The sequence below is a fragment of the Mauremys mutica genome, chromosome 5 (assembly GCF_020497125.1).
Source record: "Mauremys mutica isolate MM-2020 ecotype Southern chromosome 5, ASM2049712v1, whole genome shotgun sequence".
In the NCBI taxonomy this organism is placed as follows: Eukaryota; Metazoa; Chordata; order Testudines; family Geoemydidae; genus Mauremys; species Mauremys mutica.
This window is the reverse complement of record NC_059076.1, coordinates 106,844,167-106,863,260: the sequence shown is the minus strand read 5'-3', so window position 1 is coordinate 106,863,260 and position 19,094 is coordinate 106,844,167. Positions and strand designations below refer to the sequence as shown.

Below are 19,094 nucleotides of genomic sequence, written 5' to 3'. Positions count from 1 at the left end.
ACCAAGGACAATGTTCTTACAACTTTTAAAATAATTAAAGATTCAAAGTATGCACAGATTCTGGGATTTAGATGTGGGATTATGTGGAAATTCTGATGTCCTACTTGTATCATACATTTAAAGGAAAAGAATAAGTCAAACATAATAAAAATGTATTTTAACTAGCAGCACAAGTAACAAGTATGAATAGATCAAGACAATATGTTTATCTTCAGTTTGCGGCTGAGTATTGCCATGAAGCAATTTTCTAATGAATAAATCAAAAATTAATAAGGCATAGGAAAAAGCATACATCAAGACAAAAATGACCTTCTGTCCCCACACACTAAACTGCTCAACCTTAAGTTTTCATCTGAATATGGGGTTAATTGTTCAATTAAACTTGAATTACTTGAGTAGAAATAACACGTTTTTCCAAGGGTAATTCTGCTTCTAATTACCAGTGCAGATTACCAAAGCTAATACTCTGCTTGAATCATTTAGTGAATGCTATACTTTCCCTCTGCATTTCAACTACAGATATTCCCATGCTGGTTTTATTTCTTTGTTGTAGCTTTCAGTAACATGTAGGGTTATTTCATATTTTTTCAGTGACCTGTGTTAATACATCTCAGCAGATTGAGCGTCTTACTTCCTCAATTTATGTTATATGCTTTGACAGATAGTAATCTGTCATGATGCATCACCAAGAAAAAAAGTCATTTTTTTCTTCAATTGAGTACAATAGATACCTGCTTTATTTTCAGATCAACCAAAAAAGTGCAAGAGTTTTAAAAGAGCTGGCTGGGGATCTTGTTGACTATTAATATTGATTTTCAATAAGTTTGGAATACTTAAAGTTCCAGAAGACTAGGAACAAAAGCTAATATTATGCAATTATTTAAAAAAAAGTTACATGGGACGACTTGGGCAATTATAGAGCCGTTAGTCTGACATCGACCCCAGGCAAGATAATGAAGCCACTGATACAAGACTTGAGTAATAAAAATTAAAGGAGGGTGATATACTTTATGCCAATCATCATGGGTTTATGGAAAATAATTCCTGACAAACTAACTTGATACTTTTATTGATCAAATTACAAGTTGAGTTGATAAAGATAGTGTTGATTAATATAGTTCAGACTTTGTGTAAGGTGCTGCACAACATTTTGATTAAAAAACCTATAATACAAAATTAACAGGGCACACATTAAAGGGATCAAAAACTAGCTATCTGATGCATCTAAAAATGTAATTGTAAAAGAGGAATCAAGTGGGTTCCTGAAAAGATCAATGTTCTGGAAAAAGAACATAAAATTATCACTGATTAGGTTTGCAAAGGACAAAAATTGGGGAGTGATAAATAAGGACAGGTCACTAATGCAAAGCAATCTGGATCAGTTGGTAAACTGGACACAAATAAATTTTATTATGGCTGTATGTAAACTGCAGCTGAACTGCTGTGTCAAGTTCTGGTGTCCATAATCCAAGAAAGATGTTGATAATTGGAAACAATTCAGAGAAGACCATAAGAACAATTAAAGGTTAGAAATAAAAATTATACACTCAAGGAGCTCAATCTATTTACTTTAACAAAAAGGTGGCTTAGGAGTAACTTGATCAGAGTTTATAAGTACCTATCCAGACGCTCCCTGACTTATGCAAGCGTCACACTCTCAGCCTGTCCCCTCAGTAAAAGATGCAGTGTGTAGCTCTGTACCTAAAGTCCAAAAATCCATTGTCTTTACTTGTAAACAGGATTCCCTTCTGCTGGTTTATTTTATCCTGTAAATTCCCTTTCTGGAAGATTTCACAATTCCTTTATTAGCACTGTCACAGGGTCCACTCAGGGTCTACTGTGGTACCTCCTCCTGGTCACTCTGGGGATTAGCTCTTTCAGGTGTTGCACTATCCCCTGGTGGTCTCTCCAGCCATCTTCTCTCACCCTGCATCACCTCTCACTCTATCTTCCTCTTCATGGCTTCAGCCGGGTCACTATCCATGTTTCCCACTTCCGGGGCATCAAAATCTATCTTGACCAGCGGTTCTCAACCCACAGCCCATGGGCTGCTTGTAGCCTAATCAGCACACAGCTGCAGCCATGTGATATCCTCAGGGCCATATAGGTAGTATATATATTGCATGGATGCAGCTCACAATAGTAAATAGGTTGAGAAACATTGCTCTTGACAAATGGTCTCAGGCAGTCTTCCTACTCACTGCCCAGCCAGTGCCACTTCTTCAGCAGCTGGTAGGGGAACACAGGCTCACCTTCTACTCTGGGTTCCAGCTCAGGAGCCCTCTAATTAACAGCCAGAGTCTGTACTCCTGTTCCTTACTGCTTTCCCCTGAGCCTTTCCTACCTTTCTAGTTCTCCTGCCTCTCTGCATTTGCCTTCCCAAGCTCCCTCTTCTCAGGGAGTAACTGTAGGTTACTCTTGAAACACCTCCCTTCTCCCAAAGAGTGACTGTAGACTACTCCTCCTGCAGCCCCCAGCTGCTTTCATCTCCTGGGATTTATACAGGCCCTTCCTGTTTTCCAGCCATCTGAGCCTCATTTAATCAATCAGTTCTCCTTGGTTCCTCCACCAGGTGCAGCCTGGGGAGTTAATTAATTCAGCTAGCAACCTTAAGCCCTCCAGGCCATGTATGGGGTGGACACCCCATCACAAACATTCAGCTCAGACTGTGGGAGTCATACAACCATACAGTGCTAATTTACTAGACAGATAAGTGTCTCTTACCTGAAAGAAACCTGTTTTTCACCTTTTGGTGATCAGCTCCAAGTCAGACTTTAAGAACATAATTTTCAGACAGTATACATAACTCCTTACATATTATCTATTCAGACATTGTTCAGTGATTATGAGGACCACTGTGATATAGGCTTTCAGCAGAGACCTTACTCTCTGAACTAGAATGTAAATGACACACACACACGGGATTTCCAGCAACCCTAATGCACCCCTTGCCCTCAAGAAGACTGAGTTACATTACCTGAGGATTTTGAAGCAGGTTAGTGATTTTTTTTTAAACACACCAAACTTAACTTTACATAGAAAGTCAGTGTGTATTTTGTGTTGCCATTATTTTCCTTCTGCAGACATGAAGCCCAGTCACTTGTTCTGGTGTCTGTGCTTAATCAACATTTTATTTTTTATTTTTATAAGGGAGGATTGTCCATATAAACTAGAGGTTTGGAGAACACTAGGTCACCATCCACTGGCCATTTTGTGTAGATTCTAGAGAATTTTAGTATATGCATATAATTTTACAGCATTTGCTAATAAATAATCACAACCTTTTAAACCACCATTAGGTAGATATGTAGTATTATAGGTGGCTGCCCCTCACTGGTGTATAGTAGGGGTTAAAGCAACCCGTGGGAGGCAGCCAATAAGGAAAAGGCTTCTAGTGCCAGCCAATTAGGGGAAGGTTTGTGGGAGGAGCCAATCAGGGCCAGGATGGCCCATATAAGAAGGGGCTGCTGAGCAAAGCAGAGGGTAGTCACTTCCTGGAGTTTGAGGGAAGAGGACTATAGACAGAGCAGTGCTGGGTAGGGTCAGTGGAGTATGAGAAAGCTCTAGGCTGATGGCTGCTAAACTGAGGCCCTATACAAAGGCAGGTGCTGGGGCTGGGTGGAAGTGGCCTAGGGAAGGAGACAGCAGAGTAGAAGGAAGGGTAGTATGTGGCTGCCAGCTATAGTATCCCTGGGTCAGGGCCTGGAGTAGTGGACGGGTCTGGGCTCCACCACTGGCTACTGAAGGAAGTGGCTAGTACATGAAATGCAGTCTGCCAGTGAGATGAGTGGCTAGAACTTGGACTGCAGATTTCCAGTCAGTAGCAGGACTATAGTGCAGAAGCTCCTTGTTCTTAGCTCTCTACTAGATAAGGTTGCACTTACTCTACCGAATTGCTTCTCTTTTTGGTCTGATATGCAATTAATTACTCTGGATGGAGGTGCATCAGTTGTAGGCAGCTTGCAAACCAGAAGGAAGTTTGCTGTATTCTGGATGCAGAAGTTAACTGACTTATTACCCAGCACAACCATAACCTGATCGAGAAACCTTTCAAAATTGAGAGACCTGTGGCTGTAGTCTTCATAGATCCTAGGTTGCCAAAGTACAAACCCACCTGAAACTAATGGATATTTACTTTGCACAGCTAAGCTGTGCCACTATGGCTGCTACCCATGTTACCATGGCTACACTATCTATTCTTGCAGTAGCTCTCATTGAGATACCGTGAGCATGTTGTGTGCACTGGGGGAATCACACCCCTAGCTTGTAGTGTAGACATAGCATTAGAAAACATCAAATCTTTTTTTTTTAAAAGCTAGGGATGGAGAATGCACCACAAAACTTGATTAAATTATTCAAATGGTTAATTACCTTGTAAAAACTTGTCTTATTTCCACTTTGTATTTGTCTAGCTTCAAAATGCCAGCCATTGGATCATATTATACTTTTTTTGGCTAGGCTGAATAGTCCACTATGAAGTATCTGTTCCGTATACAGATGCTCCCTGGGCTATGCAAACCTGATTTACGCAAATCTGCACTTACGGAAAAAGTTCAGTAAGTTCCATAAGCTAGAAAGTTATTTATTTATTGTTTTGTTTTGTGTAATGGTTGGGTCTACGTTCCTGACTTAAGCAAAATTTGAGTTATGCAAGGCGTTCCAGAATGGAATGTGTGACTTGTTTCATGGAAAAAGGAATCCTAGCCTACCTGACTGAAACATACTGGTGAACAATACTAGGTTCTAGAATGCCTGTTGTGCTTTTATTTTATATGTAACTCTGTTTCCAATACTTCCATGTACTTACTATTAATTGAAACTGTTCTTTATTTTAAAAAGTATTGTTTTTACTATAAATATAGCTACGTTCTATGCATTGAACAGAGTGGTGATCCTGAGTTGAAACTGGTAAGCTGGGGTGTACTGGGGACTGTTCATAAGACTGGGAGGTTGGCGTGTACCTCTCATTAAAATGTAAAGAGAGACTGGAGCCTGTAGAGACCTGCAGGGCAGGATTTATGTTGCCAGAAGCTGGTGGAGTTGAGGAACTGACCCACAGCAAACACAGGCCAGGTTTCCTCATGCTCCAGGCGGGTGGTAGCAAGGTGCCTTGCAAGCTTGGGTCCCCCCAGGAAACGTCATAGGTGATCATATGTTTAACATTTTCCTGGTGTGAATACACAGGTTTATTAATTGAAAAATTGCTATTCAGTAATGTAGCTTATCAAAACACATGAGCTTTTCAAATATTTTGGAAAATATAATGGTGGATTTCTTTTCAGAAATGGAAAATGTTTTGGGTTTTGTTTTTGAGAAGACTGAAAAAAGTTCACTGAAAAGACAGAAAATGTTCACCTCAGAATAACTCTCAAAAGAGTCGTCATTAATATGTTATGCAACTCAATATTGAGAACAGATCAGGTAATTCAGCCATTACAGCACATTTCTGCTCTTCAGCTAATAGCCAGTTGCTCAAACAAGAACCCTTTGCCCTTACTCTCCTCTGAATTATCATCTTTGATAAATCTGTTGAACTCAGAAGGGTAGTAACTTTTGCTTTTCCTAAGTGAACAAATGAACCACAGCACTCAGAGCTGCTTCGAGTAACATCCATATGTTCTTTAGTTTGTTGTATTTCAGTGGCATGCATGCCCTGATCTTTTGCTTTGCTCTTTTATAAAGTAGAAATTCTGTGATCTCAGAGCAAAGGTTCTCTTCTTTGAGATAATGTTTGTTCAATCTGGGCATTTACTAGTTATATTGTCAGCTCTCTCTCTCTCCTTTGGAATTTTTTTTTAGGAAAGGGGCATTCATTGCAATGCAGAATACAGAAATTATTTTGCCCCAGTAGTGATTATACTGGTATTGTTCTTTCACAGTGCTAGTACACAGTTCTCAGTAGGCAATTTGGTTGCTGGGAAGTCAAAGGGATTTTCCCCTAATTTTCTTACTCTAGTTCCATATTTGTTCAGTATTTTTTTTATTGGTGAAAGCACCGTTGTTAAGTCATACTAAACTAAGCTAATTCAAATATAAGTTATAGCAGAGATTTTTTTCAAAAGTGGCTAAAAATTTTGAGTGCCTCTGTTTTCATGAAGCCAGATTAATACCTAAAAGGGTCCCTATTTTCAGTAGATGCATGCTTAGCGCTTTTCCTTCTAAGAAATTTCAACTACAACAGTAATATCAGGTAGAGAGAGAAGAATTTTGTATTTTTGTTCAGCTAAGATTTTGTTACTTGTTTGGTTAAACCCCGCTGAAACTCCAGAGTGTAAGAAATTAGTCCCCTTTATGGAACTAGATAGCCAAAACAATAGGAGCCTCCGCTGAATACACAAGCACCTGTCACCACCCAACACAAAAGCACATGCAAGGCCCATCAGAAACTGAGCTATGTGGGCAGTGGAGGTTTCACTGGGTATTGCTTGGTGTGGGTATGTGTGTATGTGAAAGAAGCAATGGACAGACCAGAGAAGCAGCAAGAAAGCCAAGGAAATGGACAGAAAAGCTACTGGGAGCCTGGCCCTGACAAAAAGCTAAGTGCTGACTAGAAAGGGGCTTAGAACTGTGGGCAAAGAAACTGGCACTCATTTGATTCATACTGTGTTCAGGAAAACAGAACTTTATACATTAACAGGATTGCATCTGACTACCACCTTTTTTATGGGAACAACCCACAGGACGCTTAATGCTGGCTAATCACTCAGGTCAAAAAGGGTAATATTATTTTAAAAAATTGTAAGACCTAAGGACACCTAAAATTAGCTTTATCCCCAGTAGAAAATGTAAGGAAGTTACAAGATAATCACATGTAGTAAGAACAAAACTGCATTGTATTTGCTTTTTCCATACAGATTGTCAGGGCACTATTCATAATGTAAGGCCTGATTGAGAAAAAGAAATGAAGCAACCAATTTTGTCCAGAAAATTGGAAAGATATAATGCTAGCTACTATCAGCTATACAAGTTTCTTTTCACGGAAAGAAAATCATGATTAGATATTCGCAAACGCCAGTCTTACAAAGTAGACAAAATTCACATAAAAATGCTGAAGGAAATAACAAGTTATAGGCAATCATTTTCATACTTTTTCTGGGTTTATCCCAAATTGAAAGCTTGTGGTGTGATATTTCAAAGTATATTTTCCTAATTAAAAGAGAAGATGGATACTTATTCTGAATTCTTATCACAACCCAAAACTGGATTTCACCACAATGAGAAAACAATACCAGCTAGAGAAGACAGACCAGAATAAAAATTAAAAATGGAATGAGTGGCTGATCTACATTTTATGTCTCCATTTGTCTGTTTTATTAATTGGCTACATTAGTTTATAAAGACTTGTTTTTGGTATGTTATCCTGACCCACATCATTTAGTTTGGACCAGGAAATAAAGATTAGTTTCCCACTAATCCTCTACTTTTTATTGTAGAGTTTGTATGGGAAAATTCTCTCCAGGGATTCCCTTCTCTCTACATGTGTTTCGCAGCAGGAGGGTCATGACTCATGGGGTGTGTGTATTATGAAAGGCAATCAGGAGACTGTGAGACTAAGATTTTTATTGCAACTACAAGCAGAGAAAATCTTACTCCCCCAAAGTAGTGATCAGTGTCACACACTCTGGAGTGACTCACAACTGTGAGTACCTATTTCAGGGCACACTGTCACAAAACAAGACAGACTGTGTCTTATAATTAGATTTCACCAAGCCAGTAACAAATGTGAACTCCTGGTTTGCTATACCAGTCCTACCATGGAGTCAGAGAGTCCTCTTGCACCTCCAGTCTATCTTGCCACTTTGTGATAAAAGGTGACAGACCAAAAATCCACACCATATCACGTTTCTCCCAGTCCCAAGAGACCTGTCACTTACTTCAGATCTTACACTAAAGCAGGGCAGGCTCCAGGTTTTTTGCTGTTCCAAGCAAAAAAACAACAACAAAAAAGCGGGGTTGCAGGAGTGCTGCCCCTTGTAAAGGGCCACCCCAAGCACATGCTTGGAACACTGGTGCCTAGAGCTGGCCCAGAACTAAAGACAATGCTGGTAGCCAATTCTATAGTAAACTAACTAAAGATTTATTAGCTAAGAAAAGGAAGTGAGTTACTAAGACTAAAACAGATAAAATATATGCATAAGTGAATCAGAATTTGTAATTCCAAATGGTGGCAATGATGTAATAAACTGCCAGTTTCCCAAAAGTGTTTCTGGGGATCCTGAAAGAATCTGGGTATCTCTGCTTTGCATCTGGTACACTTCCCTGGAAGAGTCCAAACAGGCCAGAGAGAAGGGATCTTTCTTTGAATCCATGATCTTCTGACAGAAAGCAACCTGATAGTGTCTTGGCCCAGGTGACCTTTTTCCTTTGAGGATGAGTGATTAATACGCTTTGAGTCTGATCTCTGGTCATCACACTCAATAGCCACATGCTTTGGAATTAGCACTTTTTCTGATAAAGTCCTCCATTAGCATTGCACAGGGCTTCTTAGATGACTCAGTTATTTAGTTACAATATTATTTACAATGCAAATGTCTGCTGCTGCATAACAGAAAACAATACACATAACATTCCATTAGTTTTATGACGTTTAAACACTCAATACACTTATACATTTAACAATCACTTTGATCTATCTACACTCATGCACAAGTAAATTGGCCTGAATACACTGACATAACCTGGTTTACAAGCATCACAATCAACATAGTAACAAACATGAAATCCTAGGTGACCATCAATTTGTTACAAGATCTGCCTAATGCAGGAGTCGGCAACCTCTGGCATGCAGCTTTCCAGGGTAAGCACCCTGGCGGGCTGGGCCAGTTTGTTTATCTACCGCATCGGCAGGTTTGGCAGACCGCAGCTCCCACTGGACGCGGTTTGCCGTTCTAGGCCAATGGGGGTGGGAGGAAGCGGTGCGGGCTGAGGGATGTGCTGGCCATGGCTTCCTGCTGCCCCCATTGGCCTGGGACAATGAACTGCGGCCAATGGGAGCCCCGATCAGCCGAACCTGCCGACGCGGCAGATAAACAAACTGGTCCAGCCCGCCAGGGTGCTTACCCTGGCAAGCCATGTGCCAGAGGTTGCTGACCCTTGGTCTAATGTCTTGGTAGAGGGTGACCCCTGAAAATGGATCCATAATCCCTGTCCTCTTTTACATTCAGGGAGCAGTATCCTTTGTTAAAATATGACCACATGGGGCTATTCTTTCATCATCATTCAACTCCTTAATTCCCCCATCATTATCAACTTGTCTCCTCCTACAGATGGGAGAAAAAATTGCTGCTTAAACCAGGGGAAGGAAAAGGTGGATCCCTGACATGGAATGATGAGGAGCAGTGAGGACCTGTAACAGGATGCTGGCCTAAGAGGCACTGAACCAGCCCCTGTTAGCTCAGAACCTGCTAGCGCAGCTCCCATCAAGGGGAACTGATTGGAGCTGGCAGGGTGTGGCTCATTAAAGGAGCCTAAGAGTAATCACCTCTGAGCCTGCTGGGGAGAAGGCCTATAAAGCTCGCAGGGAGGAAGTGGAAAGGGGAGGAACAGGAGGAGTAAGGAACTACTGCTCCTAGCTAGCATCAGTAACTAGCTCTTGAATTGTACAGGGTTGTATATAGATGGTGGTGGTGGGAAGGAACACAGGGAAATAAAAGAACACTGGGTTTTGCAAAGTAAGAGGTCTCTGGCTGATTTGTACCATGAGCGATGTAGCGCTCATCTACAGGAACCCTCTATAGAGAGGAGGGAAGGGTTGTTACTGTGGCTTTGTCAGGGATCCACCTTTTCCTTCCCCTGGTGTTCTCTAGGATGTCAAATGTAATGGTCCTGACGTAAGTCATGGACTTGTCTTTAGGCATTTTAACTTCAGACGGTCAAATAAAAAAGGAGGGACTGTCTGTCAGTGTTTGTGACTACTGTTCACTAATCAATATAAATCCTCTAGAAACTGCTTAATTAAGATGTCTTGGTTACACAAAATTTAACATTTGTTAACATTATAACCAGATGTCTCTAACTCATTCCATTCAACTTAAGCATTTGTGACTTTAAAGCATCATAGTAAGACCCTAACTGTAATAGACAAGGTAATTTCTTGGTTGCCCTTGTGAGAGACAGATGGAACACTAGCCATGAACCTTTAACTGCCATATTAACTCTTCTAAATGCTACTGGCAGTACAATTAGGTGGAAAAATCATCTCAGAAAAGCAATTTGTGCAATTATCATTGTCCCACTACTTCAAAGAAAAACTCATTCAGTTTAATAGGTAATACCTGATTCTTTCAAGTTTGTCAGTTAATATTGGCTTTCCTGATAATCCGTATCCCATTTATATGGCTTTGATTACAGTGCCATATTCCCAAAGTTTAATATCCATTCTGAACTGTGAAATCAACATGTTCACAGTAATCTCTTTGCAAAAGTGTGTGTGTGTGTGTGTGTGTGTGTGTGAGAGAGAGAGAGAGAGAGAGAGAGAGAGGTTTTTGGTTTCTCTCTCTCACACACAGCCATCTAAGGTTAACAAAGCTGAACTGACATCAGCATGTATGCTAATTACATGGTACCAGAGCATCCATTAATCAGAACTAAATAATGAAACTAGAAAAAATAGATATTTCTAGGGAAGAGACAGAATATTTTAAACTTCATTTAAGTTCAGATCCAGTAAATAAATCGAGACCCTAATTACATCCCCTGGTGCTCAGCCTGCGTAACTAGGTTGGGTACTGGAAGAAGCATAGAAAATCTACCCCACAGCAGAGCAAGCTGCTGCAGAGTGCCTCCTAAAGTGTTACAGTAATCCTAGGGCTGCAGTAGCTCCCAGGGTTTTGATATGTCCATACAACCTATGGCATTCTCCCTGCCTGTCTCCTGTCCTGGAGCTTCACTGTCCTCTGAACTAGCAATAAAAATCTCCTGCATATTCTTCCCAAATCTTCCTTGTGCAAAAGAATGACTCCGGAAGAGGACCCTCCACTTCCGGAAAGGACAGGGTATAATTTGTCTGTATGGGTCATATCCTGCAGTCCTTACTCAGGCAAACCACTATTGACTTGTAAGGACCTCAGGATCTGACCAAGTGTGAAAAACAAATGAAGTTTGTTTGGTGTTTTTTTAATCAAATGTTTACCTAGCCTCATTAAAAATTGATCCTACAGTATATGGTATGGCTTAGACTTTATGGTTCTCTCTCACCATAGACAATATTTGAACTTCTCTATCAAAAGACTTTTGAAGAAGGTAGCATTTTAATATAAATTCACTTCTTGATTGACAACTTGACAAGGAATATCAGTATTTTGAAAATTTCAGAAAACTGTCATATAGGCTAGCCAATTCTAGACAAACAATAGTGATATTATAAAGAAGGTCACTTACTGTGATTTTTGGAATTAAAACTTATCCAACAGTGTACCCATTTCACCATGTATGGTGAAAGCAATTTACTGCTGCTTTCCAGTATTGGAAAAGAAAAAGTTCATGCTGTCATTGATTGACCTTTAAAAAGAAAAATGTTGCTGGCTTATGGGTAATAAGAAAGCAATGATTTTTTTTTCTCTCTCCTCACTAGTAGACTTTCGCCATTAGGGTTCACTGCTTAGTTTCACAACACTTTTTTAAAGTGTGCCAACATAAATCAATCATGAAGTTGTCACACAAGCACAAAGATATGACTGTATAAACAGTTGATTAACAGTAATACTTCATGATTTCCATTAATTTTCTGATGAAGCAGTCATTAAAAGTATATGTGATACTACTGACTATTTGCATTTTGGCTCTATTCTAGATAAGTCTGTGGAAGATTAATATATCCACATTTAAAAAAGCAAAGTAAAACTCATCACTTTGTCCACACACAGTTGTCACTAAATTCCTGATCTTTCACTTTACTAGGAAGCATGAATATAAGATAAAGATTGATTATCAGGATTGATTATTTACCTGATAAATGATCACTGCCAATAATTGGTCTTTCAGCTCTACTAGTGCATGATTGCCTATTGAAATTTGACACAGGCTTTTACTATTTGATCTTCCCATCTGGAAATAGCACCTCCATTGTACTTCATACTGTCTTGAATCAACTATGGTACTTTATCTTTATTTTAAAATTCAACAAAACAATATACTGCAGTTCAGGCATAGCAGTCTCTCTTTCAGTCCTAGCGCAATATAAATCAATCTGTTCTGCAGGCAGGAAGTGTCTTTTTTTTTTTTTTTTTTTGGTTACTGGAATTTAGTGTTAGTCAGTAGAATCCACTCTTCAGGCAGAAAATCTTCTGCAGGACAGGTGGACATTTTAAAGTGCTTTGACGGTATGCATGACATTATATTCAGAGCTGGTGCCTGATCACAGTAAATCAATTAAAACAAAAATGATAAAGAAAATATAATCACCTCCCCACAGTGTTTTTGAGGGAAGAGAATCTTTGTCCTATAGCTGCATATATATTATTGCTTCGTACCAAACATACAGATCAATCCTATAAAAACAAGTTGCTGAACAGCCTTGTTACAGGAAGGAAATTGTTGAATGCACTCTTTTGTGCTCACACAAAATTTGTGCTCCATTTCAAAATGTGTACTTGCACCAATTTTGGGGCAAAATTGCCGAACTAGCTTGTGCAAATATAGTTTAAACAAACCCAACTTGAACACACATCTCCTCAATGATATGAAAATATTTTAATTGTGTGCATTAACTGGCACAAAATTGAATAGGCACATTTTGTACATACACCTCATGGACTCTATTTGTGCAAGGCCTCCCTTTGCCAAAAACACAATAAGGCAGAAAGGTATAAAGTAGGATTGTCAGGCAATTAAAAAAATATGTATCTCAATTAATTGTGCAATTAAAATTAATTGCTATTCATTGTGCTGTTAATAATAAAATCTCATTTATTTAAATATGTTTTAGTGTTTTCTACAATTTCAAATATATTTATTTCAATTACAAAACAGAATACATAGTGTACAGTGCTCACTTTGTTTATTTTTTATTACAAATATTTGAACTAAAAAAACAAAAGAAATTGTATTTTTCAATTCACCTAATACAAGTACTGTAGTGCAATCTCTTTATCGTGAAAGTTTAACATACAAATGTAGAATTATGTAAAAAAAGTATTAAAAATAAAACAATGTAAAACTTAAGAGTCTACAATTCCACTCAGTTCTACTTCAGCCAATCACTCAGCCAAACAAGTTTGGTTACAATTTACAGGAGATAATGCTTCTTGCTTCTTGTTTAAAATGTCACCTGAAAGTGAAAACAGGTATTCGCATGGCACTGTTGTAGCTGGCATCATAAGATATTTATGTGCCAAATGTGCTAAAGATTCATAAGAACAGCCATACTAGGTCAGACCAAAGGTCTATCTAGCCCAGGATCCTGTCTTCTGACAGTGGCCAATGCCAAGTGCCCCAGAGGGAATGAACAGAACAGGTAATCACCAAGTGATCCATTCTCTGTCACACATTCCCAGCTTCTGGCAAACAGAGGCTAGTGACACCAACCCTGTCTATCCTGGCTAATAGTCATTGATGGACTTATATAGTTATTTTTTTAAAACCCTGTTATAGACTTGGCCTTCACAACATCCTCTGGCAAGGAGTTCCAAAAGTTGACTGTGAGTTATGTGAAAAAAATACTTCCTTTTGTTTGTTTTAAACCTGCTGCCTATTAATTTTATTTGGTGATCCCTAATTCTTGGGTTATGACAAGGAGTAAATAACACTTCCTTATTTACTTTCTTGACACCAGGCATGATTTTATAGACCTCTATGATATCTTCCCTTAGTCGTCTCTTTTCCAAGCTGAAAAGTCCCAGTTTTATTAATCTCTCCTCATATGGCAGCTGTTCCATACCCTTAATCATTTTTGTTCCCTTTTCTGAACCTTTTCCAATTCCAATATATCTTTTTCTGAGATGGAGCGACCACATTTGCACACAGTACTCAAGGTGTGGGCATACCATGGATTTACATAGAATATATATGATATTTTCTGTCTTATTATCTATCCCTTTCTTAATGATTCCCAACTTTCTGTTTGCTTTTTGTGACTTTCTCTGCACATTGAGTGGATGTTTTCAGAGAACTATCCATAAGAAAGAGATCTGGGAGTCATTGAGTGGTAAAAGCCAATTTAGACCCCATCATTTTGTACATTTAGTTGGGATTATATTTTCCAATGTGCATAATTTTGCATACTTTGCATATGTCCCTTCATGCTTCAACCACCATTCCAAAGAACATGCGTCCATCCTGATTATGGGTTCTGCTAGATAGCAATCCAAAGTAGAGCGGACTGACGCATTTTCATTTTCATCATCTTAGTCATATGCCAGCAGCAGAAAGTTGATTTTCTGTTTTGATGGTTTGGGTTCTACAGTTTCCACATCTGAGTGTTGCTCTTTTAGGACTTCTGAAAGCATGCTCCACACCTCATCCCTCTCAGATTTTGAATGGCACTTCAGATTCTTAAACCTAGGTTCCAGTGCTGTAGCTATTTTTAGAAATCTCATATTGGTACCTTATTTGCATTTTGTCAAATCTGCTGTGAAAGTGTTCTTAAAATTAACATGTGCTGGGTCATCATCCGAGACTGCTATACCATGAAATATATGGTAGAATGTGGGTAAAACAAAACAGACATACAATTCTTCCCCAAGGAGTTCAGTCACAAATTTAATTAATGCATTTTTTTAAAGAGCATCATCAGCATGACGCATGTCCTCTGGAATGGTGGCTGAAGCATGAAGGGGCATACAAATGTTTAGCATATCTGGCACCTAAATACCTTGCAATGCTGGCTACAAAAGTGCCAAGGACATGCTTGTTCTCACTTTCAGGTGACTGTAAATAAGAAGCAGGCAGCAGTATCTCCCGTAAATGTAATCTTGTTTGTCTTAGCAATTGGCTGAACAAGAAATAGGACTGAGTGGACTTGTAGGACCTAAAGTTTTACGTTGTTATGTAAAAAGAAAAATCTACATTTGTAAGTTACACTTTCACAATAAAGAGCGTGCACTACAGTACTTGTATGAGGCAAACTGAAAAATACTATTTCTTTTTCTATCATTTTTTCAGTGTAAATATTCGTAATCAAAAGTAATATAAAGTAAGCACTGTGCGCTTTGTATTCTGTGTTGAAAAAGAAATCAATATATTTGAAAATGTGGGAAAACATCAAAAATATTTAATACATTTCAATTGGTGTTCTATTGTTTGACAATGTGATTAATCGTGATTAATTTTTTTAATTGGTTAATTTGAGTTAATTGCATGAGTTAACTGTGATTAATTGACAGCCCTAGTATAAATAATTTAGTTTAAACTATTATTAATGATAATGAACTGCATTTCTAGTGAGATAGGGAGTTACATTTACGATTGAGAGGTTTTCCAATGGGAAAAGTCCTCTCCCTATAATTTTATATTGATTTCTTTTGTGTATAGAAGAAGAACTGAAGGTATTAAAAGGATTGCACTTCTAGAAGGGAAACTGTTTTGATTTCTTCTAATGCTCTTGCTTTATGTCTATTAAGCAGTTTTGGGACAAAACCTGATTGCACTGAAGTCAACAGCAAAAGTCCCATTGACTACATTAGGACCGGACTTGATCTTTAAACCACTATTACAAAGCACCATATACAAGTTTAGGGGCAAGCATTAGACAGATAATTTGGAATAGGTACACAAGACCCCCAGTAGCACATCCATTGTCATGAAACAGATTTTCCCCTATTAGTTTCATTAAATGCATTGTATTTGTTTTGCTAGCCCAGCCAACTCAACCTAGGATCTAACATGAATTTGTAGAAGCAGCAAATAGACTAACCTGCTGTGGCACCTTATAGACTAACAGACGTTTTGCAGCATGAGCTTTCGTGGGTGAATACCCACTTCTTCGGATGCATGTGGTGGAAATTTCCTGGGGCAGGTATATATAAGCAAGCAAGAAGCAAGCTTGTGTTTTCCTTTTTGTGCATAGTTACCAGTAATAAAGTTTCTCTGCTTCAAATTCTGCCCTATTTTCTACCTGTGATACCACATATTGTATTTATCACATCTTCCTGGTACTTAATGAGAAATAGTTAGTTTTGAACATTGATGCTTCTATAGATGTCTATGGTATACTATTAAGATTCCAGTAATTCATGTAAATCGGTAAACTGATGTGTGAAATTGCCTTGGGAAAAGAAAAAAAATAGTGAATACATTGAGTTTTTTTTAAACAGGAAATTAAGTTCAAATGTGTGTGTAAATCTTCATATATGTCAACATAGTTGTCAACTGGCTTGTCATCTGGAATATCACATATGGGAAGAAAATAGACTAGCATTATTTAATTATGAAGACAATAGAGTTCAAAACTCATTTAACTGAAATGAAAAGGGAATTGAATACATACAGTGAAAGAGGCTTGGAGCCAAAATGCTGCTGGATGTCTGGCTCTCTTGTCTGTCTTGAGAGATGGTTAATTAAAACTTGAGTTCTTCTATTAGAATTTTGTTAGTTTGGTTTTTATTTTTTTAAACTGTGGTTTATTTTATCCTTTGCAACATGAATTTAGTCACTTGTTTATTTTTATTGATTGATTGAAGTGGTTGCCTCTTCACTTCAGAGTAATTACTTAGCACTTTTAATTACTTTTATTTTAGAATAGTCTGTTAGAAACCAAGATAAATCCAACTATCTAAGTGTTTTACACTGTTGCCCATCACTGAATATTTGAACCACCTTCCACTTGAAATTGATAGCAATCGCCATGTCTCTCATGGATTTAATGGAGACTGGTGTGTCTCCCTTTTTAGGGTTAAAACGTTTTGTTTCTTGATTGGTGGCAGTTTAGGGAAACAAGGGGGTGTCAGTGCTTTCAGTGCCATTCTTAATGTGGAAAGAATTATTAAAAAGGAAGGTTTTGCAGTGCTTCTTAAATTCTGTTTCAGTTATTGTGCTTATTGTGTAAAAAGCAAAAACAAAACAAAAACCACTTTTGTTGGTTGCCAGACCAGGTCTTCACTTGGACAAGCATTTGAACATGCAAGTGGTATCAAGCTGGCACAAAACTGCTCATGTTTCCATATTATACACGAGGATCAACATTTAAGTCAAATCCCAAGTAATCATGCAGTTTTCAAATACAGAGAACCCCCCAAAAGAGAGAGAAACCACAGATTATTATTTACAGGTTAGGATCTGAAAGAATTAATATACTGCTGTGTGCTAAAAATGCTTGACAGGTTACAGGCTGTGGAGTTATTTTCATGAAAGACATTGAGTTTGTAAATGTTCTTCACATTGTGATAAAAGTGCTTCTGCAGACAGTGTAGGATGTATATTTACAAAGACAACCAGACAGTCCTAATTCAATGAGACACTTCTGTTCATTTAAAAAAAGCAAAACAGACTACTATGGTCTATCCTCAGTTTCCCCTTGATAATAAATTTATGCTTTTTCCCCCCTTCTGTCAGGCTTTCACAATCTTTAGCATACTTTCATTTCTAGCTGAGAAATTTGAAACTTCTTATTCTGACATAAAATCCATTCTAGAAAGGAGAAATTAAATAAATTTTGTAATTGCAAGGACTTTTGAATTTAGAAAATATTATCCTACGAAAATTACAAAACTATATGAAGGAAATGCGGTTTCTTAAAACAAAAACATTACTCATACATTTTCTGCTATATCCTACTGCATTCTCATTGTCATATTGGTAACTTAGTCTTGCAAACCCTCACAAATGATCCTACTGACCTGCTTGTATGAAGACTATTTGCATGAGGGTTTGCACTGATTAACCAGTGGGGTTCTGTCATAGGTTTCCCCCCCACTTGGAACTGTTGGGCTCCAATGTGGGGACCCGCATGTATTCCCCCACCCTAAAATCCTAGGGTATGTCTCCTTTTTGCTGCCACCACCTCAGTCAATTTACGTGGGCCGGGACACCCCTGTTTTCCCCCTGCCTCTTTCCAAAGACGTTCCCTGGGGAAACACAGATCAACTCACAGAGGGAGGAACCTTCCCCCTCCCCTCTCTGCCCGGAGATAAGCTGTCTCACCACCGAGAGTGTCTTAGCCCCTCCCCCTGTATCCACAGTAGAAGGGATTTAATCAAATCTTTATAGAAAGAATTTATTAAAAGAAAAACAAGAAAATACAGAATCTCTATGAGTCCAAGCCGGACACTCATAGGGTATAACCTTGCTAAGTTCTGGAGAGAATCCTCTCTCCTTCTCAGTACAACCAATACAGGCAGAATTAAGAATAATCAATAACAAACACACAGAATTGCAAACATAGGATTATTAGATGAGGACACAAAGTACCTTTCTAATACTCACTATCTTGACTAGAAGAAATTAGCTCAGAAAGGTGGAAACTTGTAGAGACTTGATTAAATCGTCTGGACTCTTGTAACTCCAAACGGCTAAGAACAATACACACACACATACAGAGGGAAAAAGTTCCCTCCTAGGAATTTCAAATTCTCTTCCCTGATTGGTCCTCAGGTCAGGTGCCCACCAGGTACTATGTTTTAACCCTTTACTAACTATTCATGACACGCCCCCCAAATCGCCACAGTGGGATCCACTGGCGGCGATTTCCTCCTAGAACTGTAAAACAAACAGAGTAATAAAACACATGCACTATTACATCGACTACTAAGCATGAAAACATGTTAAGAACACTTTTTTAGACACTTGATTCTGGGAAACTTTCACGAGAGAGTGCATCAGCAACTTTGTTGGAAGCTCCTGAAATGTGTTGAATGTCAAAGTCAAAGTCTTGTAGAGCTAAGCTCCAGCGGAGAAGTTTCTTGTTTCCCTTGTTGGTGTGAAGCCACTTTAGCGCAGCATGGTCAGTTTGTAGCTGGAACTGCCGGCCCCAAACGTATGGGCGTAGCTTTTCCAGGGCATATACAATGGCGTAACATTCTTTTTCCCTGATGGACCAGTGGCTTTCCCTCTCAGACAGTTTCTTGCTGAGAAACATGACAGGATGGAAGTTGTGATCCGGTCCTTCCTGCATTAGTATCGCTCCTACCCCACGTTCAGATGCATCAGTGGTAACTAGGAAG

At 38.7% G+C, this 19,094-nt stretch overlaps 1 long non-coding RNA gene across 1 annotated transcript in view; it reads left to right on the top strand.

The window, feature by feature from the left end:
• Positions 1–4,788: 4,788 nt before the first annotated feature.
• Positions 4,789–19,094, top strand: part of LOC123370640 — a 59,074-nt gene continuing 44,768 nt past the window's right edge. Inside the window, exon 1 of the long non-coding RNA XR_006579489.1 lies at positions 4,789–4,908. This is a non-coding gene — a long non-coding RNA (uncharacterized LOC123370640). The remainder of the gene's footprint in view (positions 4,909–19,094) is intronic.